This window comes from Passer domesticus, chromosome 13 (genome assembly GCF_036417665.1).
Source record: "Passer domesticus isolate bPasDom1 chromosome 13, bPasDom1.hap1, whole genome shotgun sequence".
Lineage (NCBI taxonomy): Eukaryota > Metazoa > Chordata > Aves > Passeriformes > Passeridae > Passer > Passer domesticus.
The window spans coordinates 6,575,459-6,588,098 of record NC_087486.1 but is presented as its reverse complement, the minus strand read 5'-3'; the positions used below and the strand labels follow the sequence as shown (position 1 = coordinate 6,588,098).

Sequence of the window (12,640 nt, the reverse complement as noted above, 5' to 3'; positions counted from 1 at the left end):
ATGCTCTCCTTTGTCCCCTCCCTGCCTGCATGCACAAGCCGGGTTGTATTCACCACCCCAGCCCCCAGATACCTGCCTGTAAGGGGCTAAGATCCTCCCGAGCTCATGCCCAGCTTTCACCTGCCTGTGCAGCTCCACGGCTGCCATGCCAGTCCTGCTGCAGGCCAGACCTCCCCTCCCCACGCAGACAGCTCCCAGCCTGCAGCAGGATCTCTGCAGGGTCACTGATGGCAAACCCTCCCTGGCGGGCCGGGGAGAGGGCACGGCTGCCCTGTGCTGCTGCTGGGCTGGCAGGGGTGCTGGTGATGGTGATGGGCTAGCAGGGGTGCTGATGCTGGGCTCACAAGAATGCTGGTGCTGGGTTCGCAGGGGTGCTGGTGTTGGGCTTTCAGGGATGCTGGTGCTAGGCTAGCGGGGTGCTGTGTGCTGGGCTCACAGGGGTGCTGGCGCTGGGCTGGGCTCACAGGGGTGATGGTGCTGGGCTCACAGGGGTGATGGTGCTGGACTCGCAGGGGTGATGGTGCTGGGCTGGGCTCACAGGGGTGATGGTGCTGGGCTCACAGGGGTGATGGTGCTGGGCTGGGCTCACAGGGGTGATGGTGCTGGGCTCACAGGCGTGCTGGCGCTGGGCTGGGCTCACAGGGGTGATGGTGCTGGACTCACAGGGGTGCTGGTGCTGGGCTGGCAGGGGTGCTGGTACTCGTGCTGGACTCGCAGGGGTGCTGGTGCAGCGAGCTCTGAGAGCCCCCAGCCTCCGCCTGCCGCCTCTGGCCGCCTGCGCTGTGCTCAGAGCTGGTTTTAATAAAGCTGCTGGTTTTGCAGAAAGGCATTTCTCTCGGAGATGCTTCCCAAGCAGAGTGGGAGGGTGGCAACGTCTCGCAGAGAGCGGTGACCTCTCCCTTGTTTGTGTGCTCGGAGCCGCGGGTGAGCTCGGTCCTGCGGGAGGAGAGGGACAAGCCTGTCCCTGCCTGCCACGGGGACATGTGTGCTTGCACATGTGGGTGAGCACAGGCGTCTCACGAGGGATGCAAATGCACCCAGCTCACTGCCAGCCTTGAGAGCACTTGTTTCTCTCCTCAGTCCCAGCTTTTGTTCTTAGCAGGGACTGTGAGTGCCACTAAGAGTGCCAGACGAGGAGGAGCAATCCCACTCAGTGACACAAAAGCAGACACCCAGACATTATCCCAAACACAGGCACCTACACGATGCTCAGCTGCCTCGGGTGATCTCCTCTCACCACTGTGGCTTTGCAAGGTGCCACAGACCCCTCAGACTCCTACATCCTTCCCACAAGCCAGACCTGAGTATTTTCAAGCCACAGAATCCTTTGCCTTCACCCATCCAGGCGCAATCATGGAGGCCAGGGAGCTCCTGCAGCAATGCCACGTCCAGCACCCTTCACTCAGCCCTGCAGCCCCGTGGCAGCCTCCCACCTTGCCGAGCCACCCAGGTGCTGTCCCAGCTCTCCATCCCCATGCTCCCCCCCGCCAGCACTGGTACAGACCTTCCCTCTGCCCCTCTCCAGCTCCTCCATGAGAAGGCAAACCAGTCCTAGCCAGGCAGGGAAAGGAGCCTTTCTCTTGAGCCACACTGTTTATTATTCTAAAGGAGGAATTTGGCTGGGAGAGGAGACAGGAGGTCGGCTGGCTCGCAGGGCAGCGGCGCTGGCCGGGTGACACAGCCCCACAGCACTTGCAGCCCCCATGGCTGTGGGGTGGCTGTGCTCCCCAGAGCTCAGCTCCCGGCAGGGCTCAGCCCCCGGGGGCCACGCTGGGGCTTGGCCAAGTGCCGTGGGGGAGGCTGGTCCCCAGAGCTGGCACGTCCCTGCTCGCCCCCACGCTACGCCCAGCGAGGCCAGAGCCGGGCACTGCTGGACTCAGAGTGTCTGGGAGAGCTTGGAGTCCAAACAAGACACAGATACAGGCAACTGTCCCTGGCTGGGGACACAGACACTGCCTGTCCTTATCTCCCCTCTGTAATCACAGCAGCCTGGCAGAGCAGAGTGGAGTTTGCAGCAGAGATGAGGAGAGCTGAGCCAACCCTGCTGGCTTTCCCAGCTGGCAGAGGAGTGTCCCAGGGCTGCCTGAGGTCAGGCACCGCTGGAATCCTCTTTGAGCACCTCTAGTGTTGTGCTCTTGCAGGGAGGTTCTGGGGGATGGAATAAAAGGGGTCACCCAACATCCCAGAGCAGCACTGAGCACGGGGCTCTGGTGGCCTGTGATCCCACAGACAGGACACGGGCCAGAGGGCCAGAGCAGAGGTCAAACAGCACGGCCAGAGCCAGGGCCACAGCCAGGGCCAAGCCCCGCCAGGACCCGATTCAAGTCTCATGATTCCCCATCTCATGACTGCGCAGCTTTTCCAGAGCAGCCCGCTCCCATTTCTGCTGCATCCCCAATCTGGTGACAGCTGAGCTTTCTCCTCCGCCTCCTCTCGCAGTCCCCGCTCAGGCCGGGGGTTGATGCCTCTGTGGCTGATGGACTGGGACAGGAATTTCTGCAGCAGGAGCAGGGCAGTGCCCAGCAGTCTGGATACAAGGAGGAGCTGCATCCAGCCCCTGCTGGGGATGGTACCACCCTAATTTAGGAAGCCACCTCTACTACTCCTCGCCCCTCAGAGTGCCTTGCTGAGCAGCTCAGGCATCACCAGACCTTACTGATTTATTGATGTTTCCCCACTCCAGACCTCTCTCTTGTTCAAGAATGCTAGTAAGCCTAAAATGCCTTTGCTAATGCCCAAAATATGCTGTGTGGGTTCTGTCTTCACTGTTCTTGGGTAACAAGGCAAGAATTTCCTCTGACTTTGCTCTGTGTGCCCTGCCATACTCTGAGCCCCCTTGCCTCTTGCGTGTCTCCCAGCACCCTGGCAGAACACACTTGGCAGCCACTGCTGGCACTGCATGGCACTGCCCATCCCCAAGCATGGACCATGTGGGACAGGGCCATTCCAGCCCTGTGAGCATCATAAACCATGGGAGAGGATGGGTTAGGAACACCAAGGATGTCCTCCCAGTCCACTGCCCTCCTCCCAGCCCACCTAGAGCATGTTTCTTGCCTCTCCACAGCCGTGCCCTGTGCAGAACCTGTGTGTGGGGGGTCCCACAAGCACCCCCAGAGCTGTGGGAGCTGAGAACCAGCCTGCAGAGCTGGTGCACAGGGGAGGGGATGGCTCAGCATGCTGGGGAGGGGCAGGGCAGCCACAGCCACCCTGGGAGTCACTGTGGCAGGAGCTCTGCTCCCTACAGACCATTAGTCACCAGCAAGGGAATGCACTGTGTGCTGGAAATCAGGGTGCACAGCCCCCCTCGGCAAATCCTATTTTGTATTTCCAGGGGCAATTCCTGCATCCATTGCCCACGCTGCTCTTCCCTCTGGCCATGCTCTCCCTGCCCTCCCTGCTGCTCCTGTGGTGCTGGGCAGAGGTGCTGGATGCTGGCCCTGCCCACCAGGGCATCTCGTCTGACTGGGAAGGAGCTCTCACACAGCTGCCAGTCCTTTCCCTTCCTCTGGATTTCTATTTCTAGCCCCTTTTCTTGCAGGGCTGTGCTTCCAGGCGCTCCCACAATGCTTGATGGCCCCGCTGTCCTGCCAAACAGGCGAGGGACATCTGGTGCAAATTAGTGGGAAGTCAAATATACTTTATTTCTTCTCTGTCTAATCACATCTGAGTCATTAAGTGAGATCATGGGTGCCCATATGCAATAAAAAATTCCCTCCGTGGATCCCATGATCAATACCACTCACAGCCAGGGAGCAAAGGCACTCCTGCCAGGGGGAGGGGGACACCACGGACACCATCCCCCGCTTTTGAAGGCAAAAAGCTCCCCGAGCAGAGGCTGATGACCCCTGAAACCCAAACCTTGCTTGTCCAACAGTGAAACTCCTTGGCTCGTCCTGTTTTCCTCTGCCACCCTCCCTCTGGCCTCTGCAACTGCTTCTTTCCCACCCTTTAATCTAAATAAAACTGAGTGGTTGTTGGTTTTTTTTTCCCTTGGCTGGAATTGTCCGGAGTTGCAACATCTCTCCTCTGGGGTCCCTTGGCTCCCATGACACCATGTTTACTCACAGGCCAGATTATCATCACAGAGCCCTTTTTCTTTTTCCCAGCAAAAGGCTAGAATTAGGCAGGGCACACACATGGGGAGCTTGTCATCCCAAGGCCCATAAACGGCTGCTGATAAAACACAGAGGTAGGAAATCTGAAACCAGACTGAGGAGCAGCAGGGCTGGGGAGTCCCTGCGTCCCACAGACCATCCCTGCCCCAGGATGAACACCTGGGGACAAAACCCTCCTCACCTGGCCACCTGCCAGTGCCAAGGGGCCCCCAAAGGTTTCCCCAGACCCTCTGATGCTGAGAGCCTGGGTACCTGTTGGCAATGTGCTGGATCTGGGGGTGTTTCGGGCTGGGAGAGGTGAAGTTTTGCAGGCACAGGAAGTGTCATTAATGCCAAAACCCTCTGAGTGGTTTTGTGAGAGCTTCTTGGCTGTGAAGCTGTGATTAAAGCCACAGCCTGGGTATGGAGTGAGCTCGCTAGGAGACAGGAGAAGCGTGGGCAGATGCCACCTCTGGGGATGAGCCAAGGGATGAGCCCGGTGACCCACAGGAGGGGTCAGCTCTCCTGCTGCCCTCTGCCTCAGGGAGCAGATCTGACATGACCCAAGCCCCTGCCCAGCAGCCCAGATTCTGGTCCCCAGCCTCAGTGGCACCTGGAGAATGTGACTGTGTGGTCATGAGGGTCCTGCAGCAGATGTCAGCACACCAGGAGGCACACCCAGCCTCCTCCAGGGCACCCCGACACAGCATCCAGCAGAGAGCTGAAATTGAGGTCTGTGATCCCGAGGCAGGGGAGGGAGACTGCCAGGGGGATGACAAGCCCACGCTGAGCCCCAGCAGTGTGATTCAGCTGCCCTGGGGTCAGTCACGAGAGGAATGGGGTGGGGAGCCCCAGGCAGCCCTGCCTGAGCCATCCTCCCTCTCTGAGCGAGGGGGGACCGCAATGTCCACCCACAGAACCCATCAAATCTCCAGCCACGGGCTCTCCAGGACACGTCGCTGTGAGGAGCCAGCACAGAGGGACGTGGGACCAGGGCAGGCCCTGCACTCTCACCCACACCCCCTCCTCCTTCCCCCTCTGCTTTAAGCCCATGGGAGACAGAGGAAACGAGTGACCCACTTAGTGCGAGTTCAGAATAAAAAGAAACATCTGTTTGGAGAGGTGCCAGTGTTATAAATAATCCCCCAGCCCCAGCGATGTGTCCGTGGCCCTTTCGGCCGCGCATGCTCCCCTGCTTCCGCTTTGGCAGGAAAGGCCAGACCCTGTGGGCTGCTCCCGGAGCCTGGCCTGGACGTGGGAAAGCCCTGCGTGAGGAGCAGGGCTCACCTGGGCCCGGGAAGGAGGGAGGAGTGCCCCTGCCACGTGCCAGGCAATGCCCTTGCTGCATCCCTGGCTTCTCACCCAGCTCACATCCTGCCCACCTCGGTCTCCCTGGGGCAGACAACGTGTGCCAGGGCCGTGGTGGTGCTGGGACTGGCTCGTGGTGGTGCTGGCACTGCTCTGGGGTGGTGCTGGAGGCTGGGCAGTGTTTTGGAGCACAGCCCTCAGTCTGGCACGTCTGGGGATGCTCTCACTGGGTGTGGGGAGCGGCCCTGTGCAGACTCAGGGCTCACCCCTTGCAGTGCACTGACGCCCCAGGGAGGTACAAATGTGCCCTTTGGGAGCATTTCAGCCCTTCCCAGTGCTCTTTTCCAATAGGATGCTTTAAAATATCCAACACAGCCCAGCCAGGGCCGTCCACGACAGTCCCCTAATTTCTCTATTACCCGTGACAGCAAAGACCTTTTTGAGAGAACATACCACGCTGTTTCACAAGCATGTGAGCAATGCCAATTATGAACATGGCTGCAGGGACCCAAACATCTCCCTGCATCCCCCTGGCCCCTCCAACTGGACAGCAGAGCCTTGGGGCTGGCTGAGTGACTCAGCTCTCCTATCCCTCCACCCCCAAAGTGGCACATTTAGGGGTCCCAGCTCTGGGCATGTCAGACTGGATGGGGGTTGTTTGCCTTGAGCAGAGTCTGTGTGCTTACCTGCTGCTTCTCCCCACCAGAGCAGAGCATGAGGGAAGCAGGGGACATGGAACCAAGATCAGGGACAATCTTGGCTTCTTGTCCCTTGTCCTGGCATCCCCAGGGCTTTCCTCTCTCTTGTTCCATGGCTGCCAGGAAGCCCTGCCTGCCTTCCCATGGTGACTCGAGGGAAGCTCTCTGCTGGTGTCTGCACACTGGAGAACAGTCCCCAGCAAGGCAGCACCTCCCTCACCTGCTCACAGCACTGACCAGGCTGGCTGCCCTGGAGGGGCCAGGGCTGGAGCCAAAGGTCCCAGCTGGCTCTAATTAACCTCTAATAAGCTGTGAGGGGAGAGCAACGGAGGCAGGGTGAGAAAAAGAACCATCCTGAGTCCCAGGTGGATGTAGGGGCTTTACAAAGCCCCAGGAGCAGGCAGAGTGTTGTGGTCTTACCAGTCCAACACCCCAGCAAAGACTGAGCAACCCGATCCTCTTGTGAGCATTTCCCTGGGATCTGCAGAGGAGGAGATAATCCCCGTGGATGCATCAGCTCCTCCGAGGGACCCAAGCCTAATTGCTTTGTTCTGGGGTTTTAGGCTCTCGTGGCTGGGATTAGGCACTCACCATCTCTGTGGTCAAGGCACCCTCTGCCTGTCTGAGGAACTGGAGAGGAGCCTGGCACTGTGGCCAGGGTGGGAAAGGATGGAGCATCCAGTGCTGGGTGTGAAGGGCAGAGGCTGCTTGCAGAGGGGGTTTGTGTTTGGCCTTGTTCTGGATTTCTGAGAGGGAGCAAAATGCAGCTTCTGCTGCAGCTCTTGGTGCTGTGAGCTGATTCTGCCCCCTCCTGCATAGGCTCATGTGTGGGGCAGGGAGACCAGGATGGTGGCACTTGGCACCAGGACTGCAGAGATGGATAATCTCCTGCAGGCTCTGCCCAGGCAGCAGAAGCCGTTCTTCCCAGCCCTGCCCAGGGCTCTTTATAACTTCTCCTCTCAGTCACAAATCAGGAATCAGCTCCCCTCTGCACCCATGCTCTGCAAACAGCCCCTACCCCCAAAAGCTGACAGAACCTCCAGAGGAGAAGCTGAGGCAGGACTTGGCACCAGCAGCTGCCAGCACCCCCTGCCCTCCCCCTGAGTGCAGCTTTTAAATGGGCACCGAGTCCTGTTCCTGAATCAGACCATATTCTCCCAAACAGCTCCCAGGCTGGAGAAGGAAACTTGGCAGCTGCCTCTGGGGAGAGAGGAGGGGACCCCTCTCGTGGTGCCTGCAGCGCCCAGCCCCGAGGAAAGCACTGTTTCTGTTCTGCCACCATTGCCTGGCAAAGGCTGAAACCAAGGTGACTTCCAGTTTGGAAGAGGAGAATGAGCTTGCAGAGCACAGGCCTTGAAATGGTGTATTTTCTGCTGGCATGGGTTCAGACAAACCCACAAGCAAACATATTTTTTGTATAAATAAGACAGTGTGTCTCGCCAGTTAAAGCAATTCAAACATGAATGTAGCAATTTAATTGGTGCCAATTGCTGGGTCTTGGTAGCATTAAGATTTCAGTCACAGCCTCTTTCACATGGTTGCTGGGCCGGAAGAGGGAAGGCAGAGCCTGGCAGGACGGGGCTGAGGAGCAGGACTGGCCATCTCCTGCTGCTTCAGGAGCATCACCCCTGTGCTGCCCACGGACAGCTGCCAGCCAGTCCCCTTCCACAGCAGGGAGAAGGGGCTCCATCTGTTTCCTGGTGCATTTCCAGGGTTTAGCAATCAGTGCAGTGCCCTGATATATCCCTGCATTCTCCAACCCCTTCCTGCACCCCACAGCTTCCCACCAGCTCTGTCACACCCTGGCTCTTACCGAGCCCAAGGAAGAGTGTAGGATGGGTGTCAGTCAGTTCCTGGATGGATAAGCAGGTGCCCCTGCAGGCATGGCCTGGAGAGGATGAGTGCACCCATCAAACACCACACACTGCACTGCCCTGGCTCTCCTGGCACCAGCCTCCCTGTGGGAGATTTGTGAGCTCCCAGCTCCCTGCATGGGCTCCACACACCATGGTCCTCTTGTTCTGCAGGTTGTGGTTGCCAGGGAAGGTGGCACACACAGACCAGGGCATGCCACATCAGGGATACTGGAAAAGCAGGGTGTGAGGGGCAGTACACCACTGCACAGCTCCTGTCACCACACTGGGGACAACGGGCCCAGGGGACCCCCTTGCTCAGCACATGAGCCATGGCAGCACCCCTCTGTGCATCCCCAGCACGTGTCCCTGTCACAGCTGGGGCTGCTCTGTGCTCCCGTGGTGCTGGAACGTGCTGCCCTTCCAGGAGGAGGTGTCTCAGCAGCAGCAGAACAGGACAGAGGTGAGCTGAGCTTGGGAACCCTAATTAGGCAATGGGGGAGAGGAGGAGGGGGCACACAGACCCCATAAGCCTCGTTATGTCCAATGTGCCTGGCGGAGCGGAAGGAGCCTCCTGGAGCTGCTCCAGCCCCTCAGGAAACAATGCCCAGTCTCTACCCTCCCCCTGCAGCTCCTCTCCAGGGGATTTCTGTCCCTTGGTTAAAGTACAAACAAACAAACCCCACGAAGTGTTCAGCTCCAACCCTCCCTTGCAGGGATAGGACACATCCAGCCAAGCCCAAGCCCACATGGTCCCCAGCTCCTTCCAGCTCTGGGTCAAAGGCAGCCCCAGCTGCCAGTGGCTCCCACAGGACCCAGCACGGCCACTCTGCTCCCTGACCCTTGCCACTCCATCCCAGGAAGGTGCTTTGCTGCAGCCTGACACTGTGGACAGCATTGCAATCCCATCCCACTTCCCATCACATGCTGAGGCCAAAGGAACCTTGAGGACCAGGCAGAACAGTCCCTGCCTGGAGCCTCTCGAGCATCTGGACGTTTGGCCAAAGCCACATCCAGCCACCATGGTCTCTTTTTGCATGGCATCACTCCCACAGCTGGAGAGCATTTCTTAATCCCAGCTTTCCTCTGGTGTTCACTGAGACAATCCTGTCTTGCTCTACTCCTGCAGACAGGCTCAGTGCTCTCCCCTCCCTGAGTGTTCTGATGCCTTGGAAATCCTGCCACAGACCCGTCAAAGATGAGGCTGAAAGAGATCCTGTGTCATTGTCTTGTGCCCATGTCTTCCCAGCCAGAGCTTTCCCTGACGTGTGCTTTGGGACTTGTGAGGCTGAAGGAACTCAGCCTTCTGTCTCTAAGCCTACAGACATTTCCCCTAAAAGATCTTTTCTCTCTGTGATGACTTTTCCTGTGCATGAAGACTGTGTCACCTTCCCACAACACCCAGTGACCAACGAGCCACATCAACCCCTCTCCCAGTCCTCTGCAGCTTCTTCTGGACCTCTCATCATCTCACCGCTGTCCCTGAGCCCATCCAATCCATGGCTATCCCTGCTGAAGCACCTGGAGCTGCTCCCTCCACCCAGCCTCTCTGAGCTGCTCCAGCCACACATCTTCCAGCACATCCCTCAGGAAGAGCTTGGGTGTCCTGGCACCACGCTGCAGGCTGGTTTGAGTCCACCACAGCCACTCTGGCTGGTTCTGGGCTCTGCTGGAGCTCTTGGGATGCTCCCACACTGCCGTGCACCCCAGCTGCCCGCCCAGCTCGGTGCCATCCCAGGGTGAGGATGTGTGCTCAGCCACCTCCCAGGTGCTTCGTGTAGGGATTGCACAGGAGCAAGCCCAGGCCAGAGCCTGCAGCACACACAAGAAATGCCCAGGACTGGACAATCAGCCATGGCTAACTTCTCCCAGCCTGCAGTACTGCAGCTGGCCATGCTGCTGCACACCGACCACGGGCACCCCACACTCCCAGTCCTGGGCAGGGATGCAGGGGGTGACCCAGGGACAAGGATTGAGTGGCTGTTGTCTCCTGGCCTGCCCCTTCTATGAGGACCCTCCATGCCCCTGAGCTGGAGGAAGGGACAGCCAGCTTTAGGACGAGAAAAGAGCCCTGTGCATGCTGCAGCTGGGCTGCTGTGACTTGGTGCTTGTCCAAAACACTGATCCCTCCTGATTTAGGGGTGTTCCCTGGGCTCAGGGACATTGCCCAGGGCTGGTGGCTGCCACAGCAGCCAGAGCACACCCAAGCTTGGGTGACATCCCTGTCAGGGAGTGACTCCAAGCCTCACGTCAGGGCTGCCAACCAGGGCAGCTCCCCCTCCAAGCCAGCCTGGCCTTGTCCTCTGCCAGGCAGAGCCTGTCCTTGACACTGGAACACGGTGACCACATGAAACTCACTCCTTTCCCAAGAGCATGGGAGGCACAAACATCTTGTCCTGCAGAGTGCTGAGGGGAAATGACCTCCCACCCACCCCTCAATGGCCCCTGGGAAGCACTGGGTGTCAACATTGCTAATCCTTGTCATCAGTGGGAGACCTGAAAAGATTTGTGAATGCCAAGCCTCTGCCAGCACAGGGTTTGCACCCAGACCAACTACTTTAAGCTATTTGCCCATGCTTTAGAATAAACCCCACTTGCTCTGGGACCAGGATGGAGAAGCACGACATCCCTCTCCAGCACAAATCCTGTTTTGAATGACTCCCAGTTGGCAGGTGAGTGCAGGAGCTGGACACTCAGCCCGCTGTGAGCACCAAAGCCCTGCAGTCATGCTCACCCCTGTCCCTGGGCTGCCAGTGCCTCACTCCAGACCAGCTCTGCCCTGCTGGAGGCTCTCAGCTCTTATCCTTTCAGGACACAGAGTAGCTGCCCACATCCATGCCTAGCAGGGCTTGACCAAGCTCTGCCCTCTCCAGTAGGCAGCACTCCCAGGCACAGACCCTGGCAGGGCTTGCAGCTGTCCCTCTCCATAGCCCACAGGCACAGGAGCCCTGCCATGGCCACAGACAGAGGTGACATGGTCCTTGGAGCAGCCTGCATCTAGGGATGGCCACGGGTGTGTCTGGACAGGCTGGCAGTGGGGTGACACTCTCTGCACTCACACCTCTGAAGGATATCTCAGTGCACATGGTGAGCAGCCTCTTCCCCTGCACGCTGCAGCCCTCCCACCAGCCCAGCAAGCCCCTGATCCGGGGAGAAGCAGGGATCACCTGGGCCCCCCTCCTGCTGCAGTGGGGTTCCTCCTCCTGCCCTACAGCCTCAGCATCCCCGTGCCCCTCTCAGCCGTCCCGATCCAGGACCCGGTGAGAGCTGATGCCACGTTCTTTCCCATGGGATGCCACAGAATTCAGCTGCTTTCCAGCAAACACCACGTCCCCAGAGCCTGCGGGTGTTTCAGGCTGCCAGCCCCTTGGAGGGGAGCAGAGCCCCTCCCGAGCAGCCGGGCTGGCTCAGGGACAGGCTCCTTCGGGACTGCACCAGCTCCAACGAGAGAGCTCTCCATCTGGAGAGCCAGGCTGAGCAGGAGGGCGAGCCAGCCCCGGTGGGTGACACACACCAGAGCTTACCTTGAGCAGGGTCCCGCCAGCCGAGTGCCTGCGCCGCGCGTCCCACCGGGAAGGCTCCGAAATTCCTTCCTCTCCTCCTCCGAACTCTGTCTGCTGCCTGCCGGGGCTCTCCCTGCCCTCCCAGCTGGCAAGGCTTTTCCACTTAAAGGCGAAAGAGAGGCAAAGAAAGAAGTGGAAGGGAGGAGGGGGGGAAAAAAAATAAAATAAAATCAAAAGGAGAGGCAAGGCTGTGCCAAGGCTGGGCTGCAGCCAAGCCCTGCTCCGCTCCTCTAGCGCATCCGAGCAGTGCCCTGCGCACCCCAGCCCGGCTGGGAGGGGGCTCTGCCTCCTCGGACCCCGGTGTGGAGCAACCCCCGGGGCCCAGGGATGTGCACGCGTGTGTGCGTGCGTGTATAAATAAAAGAGACCTCGGGAGGAGGAGAAGGGGGGAGGCTGCTTCGCCAATGAGGAGCGGAGCTCCTCCGACTTCCTCCCTCCACCCTCTGTGGGGACCCTTTGCGGAGCAGAACTTGCGATTAACGCCCAGCGGACGAGTGTGATGGGTGAAAAAAAAAAATTTAAAAGGAGGAGAAGCCAAAGTGGCTGCAAGGAGAGGGAGTTCTGCTGCGGGCTGCGATGGGCGAGCGGCGAGGGCCCGGCTAGCAGGGAACAAAAGGAGCCCGGAGCAGCCCGACTATCGCCTCCTTAAACCGGAGGGAAGGAGCTGCTCTCTCCCTGTGTCTGCTTTCAATTCTGGCCTTTTTTCCTGTTTTCTTTTTCTTTTATTTTCTTTCTCTTTTTTTCCCCCTCAAGCCCCCCCCCCCCTTTTTTTCTTTTTTCTTTTTTTTTTCCCCTTTCTCAGGATATGAGGGGATGTTTAGAAAATCCACTGCCCACGCCAGCAGCTGACTCATGTTTTTATTAAAGAAGGCCTGCACTGAACTGGCTGCGTGTGCTCCCCCCGATGCCTCCCTGAGCTGGGCTGGCCCTCAGCTCCTGGCCCCTGACCCCGACTGGCCACTGCCCCTCGGGGACCACCAACCCACCCTTGCAACTCTTCTTCTGTTTTGGAAAGAGTGATAAAAGGTCTTCTGCAGCCGGGATGCTGCAGCAGAGGCTGGGTTTAGCTGGGGATTTGGAGCTGTTGGGCACAGAGCTGGAGAGGTGGCAAGAGGGATCACCTC

General features: G+C 58.9%; 1 protein-coding gene across 1 annotated transcript in view; it reads right to left on the bottom strand.

Annotated features, from left to right (window-relative positions):
• Positions 1 to 12,182, bottom strand: part of PDGFRB (platelet derived growth factor receptor beta) — a 32,588-nt gene extending 20,406 nt beyond the window's left edge. Inside the window, exon 1 of the mRNA XM_064388076.1 lies at positions 11,478 to 12,182. The gene's annotated coding sequence lies outside the window, so the exon portion shown is untranslated. The remainder of the gene's footprint in view (positions 1 to 11,477) is intronic.
• Between the last annotated feature and the right edge of the window lie 458 nt (positions 12,183 to 12,640).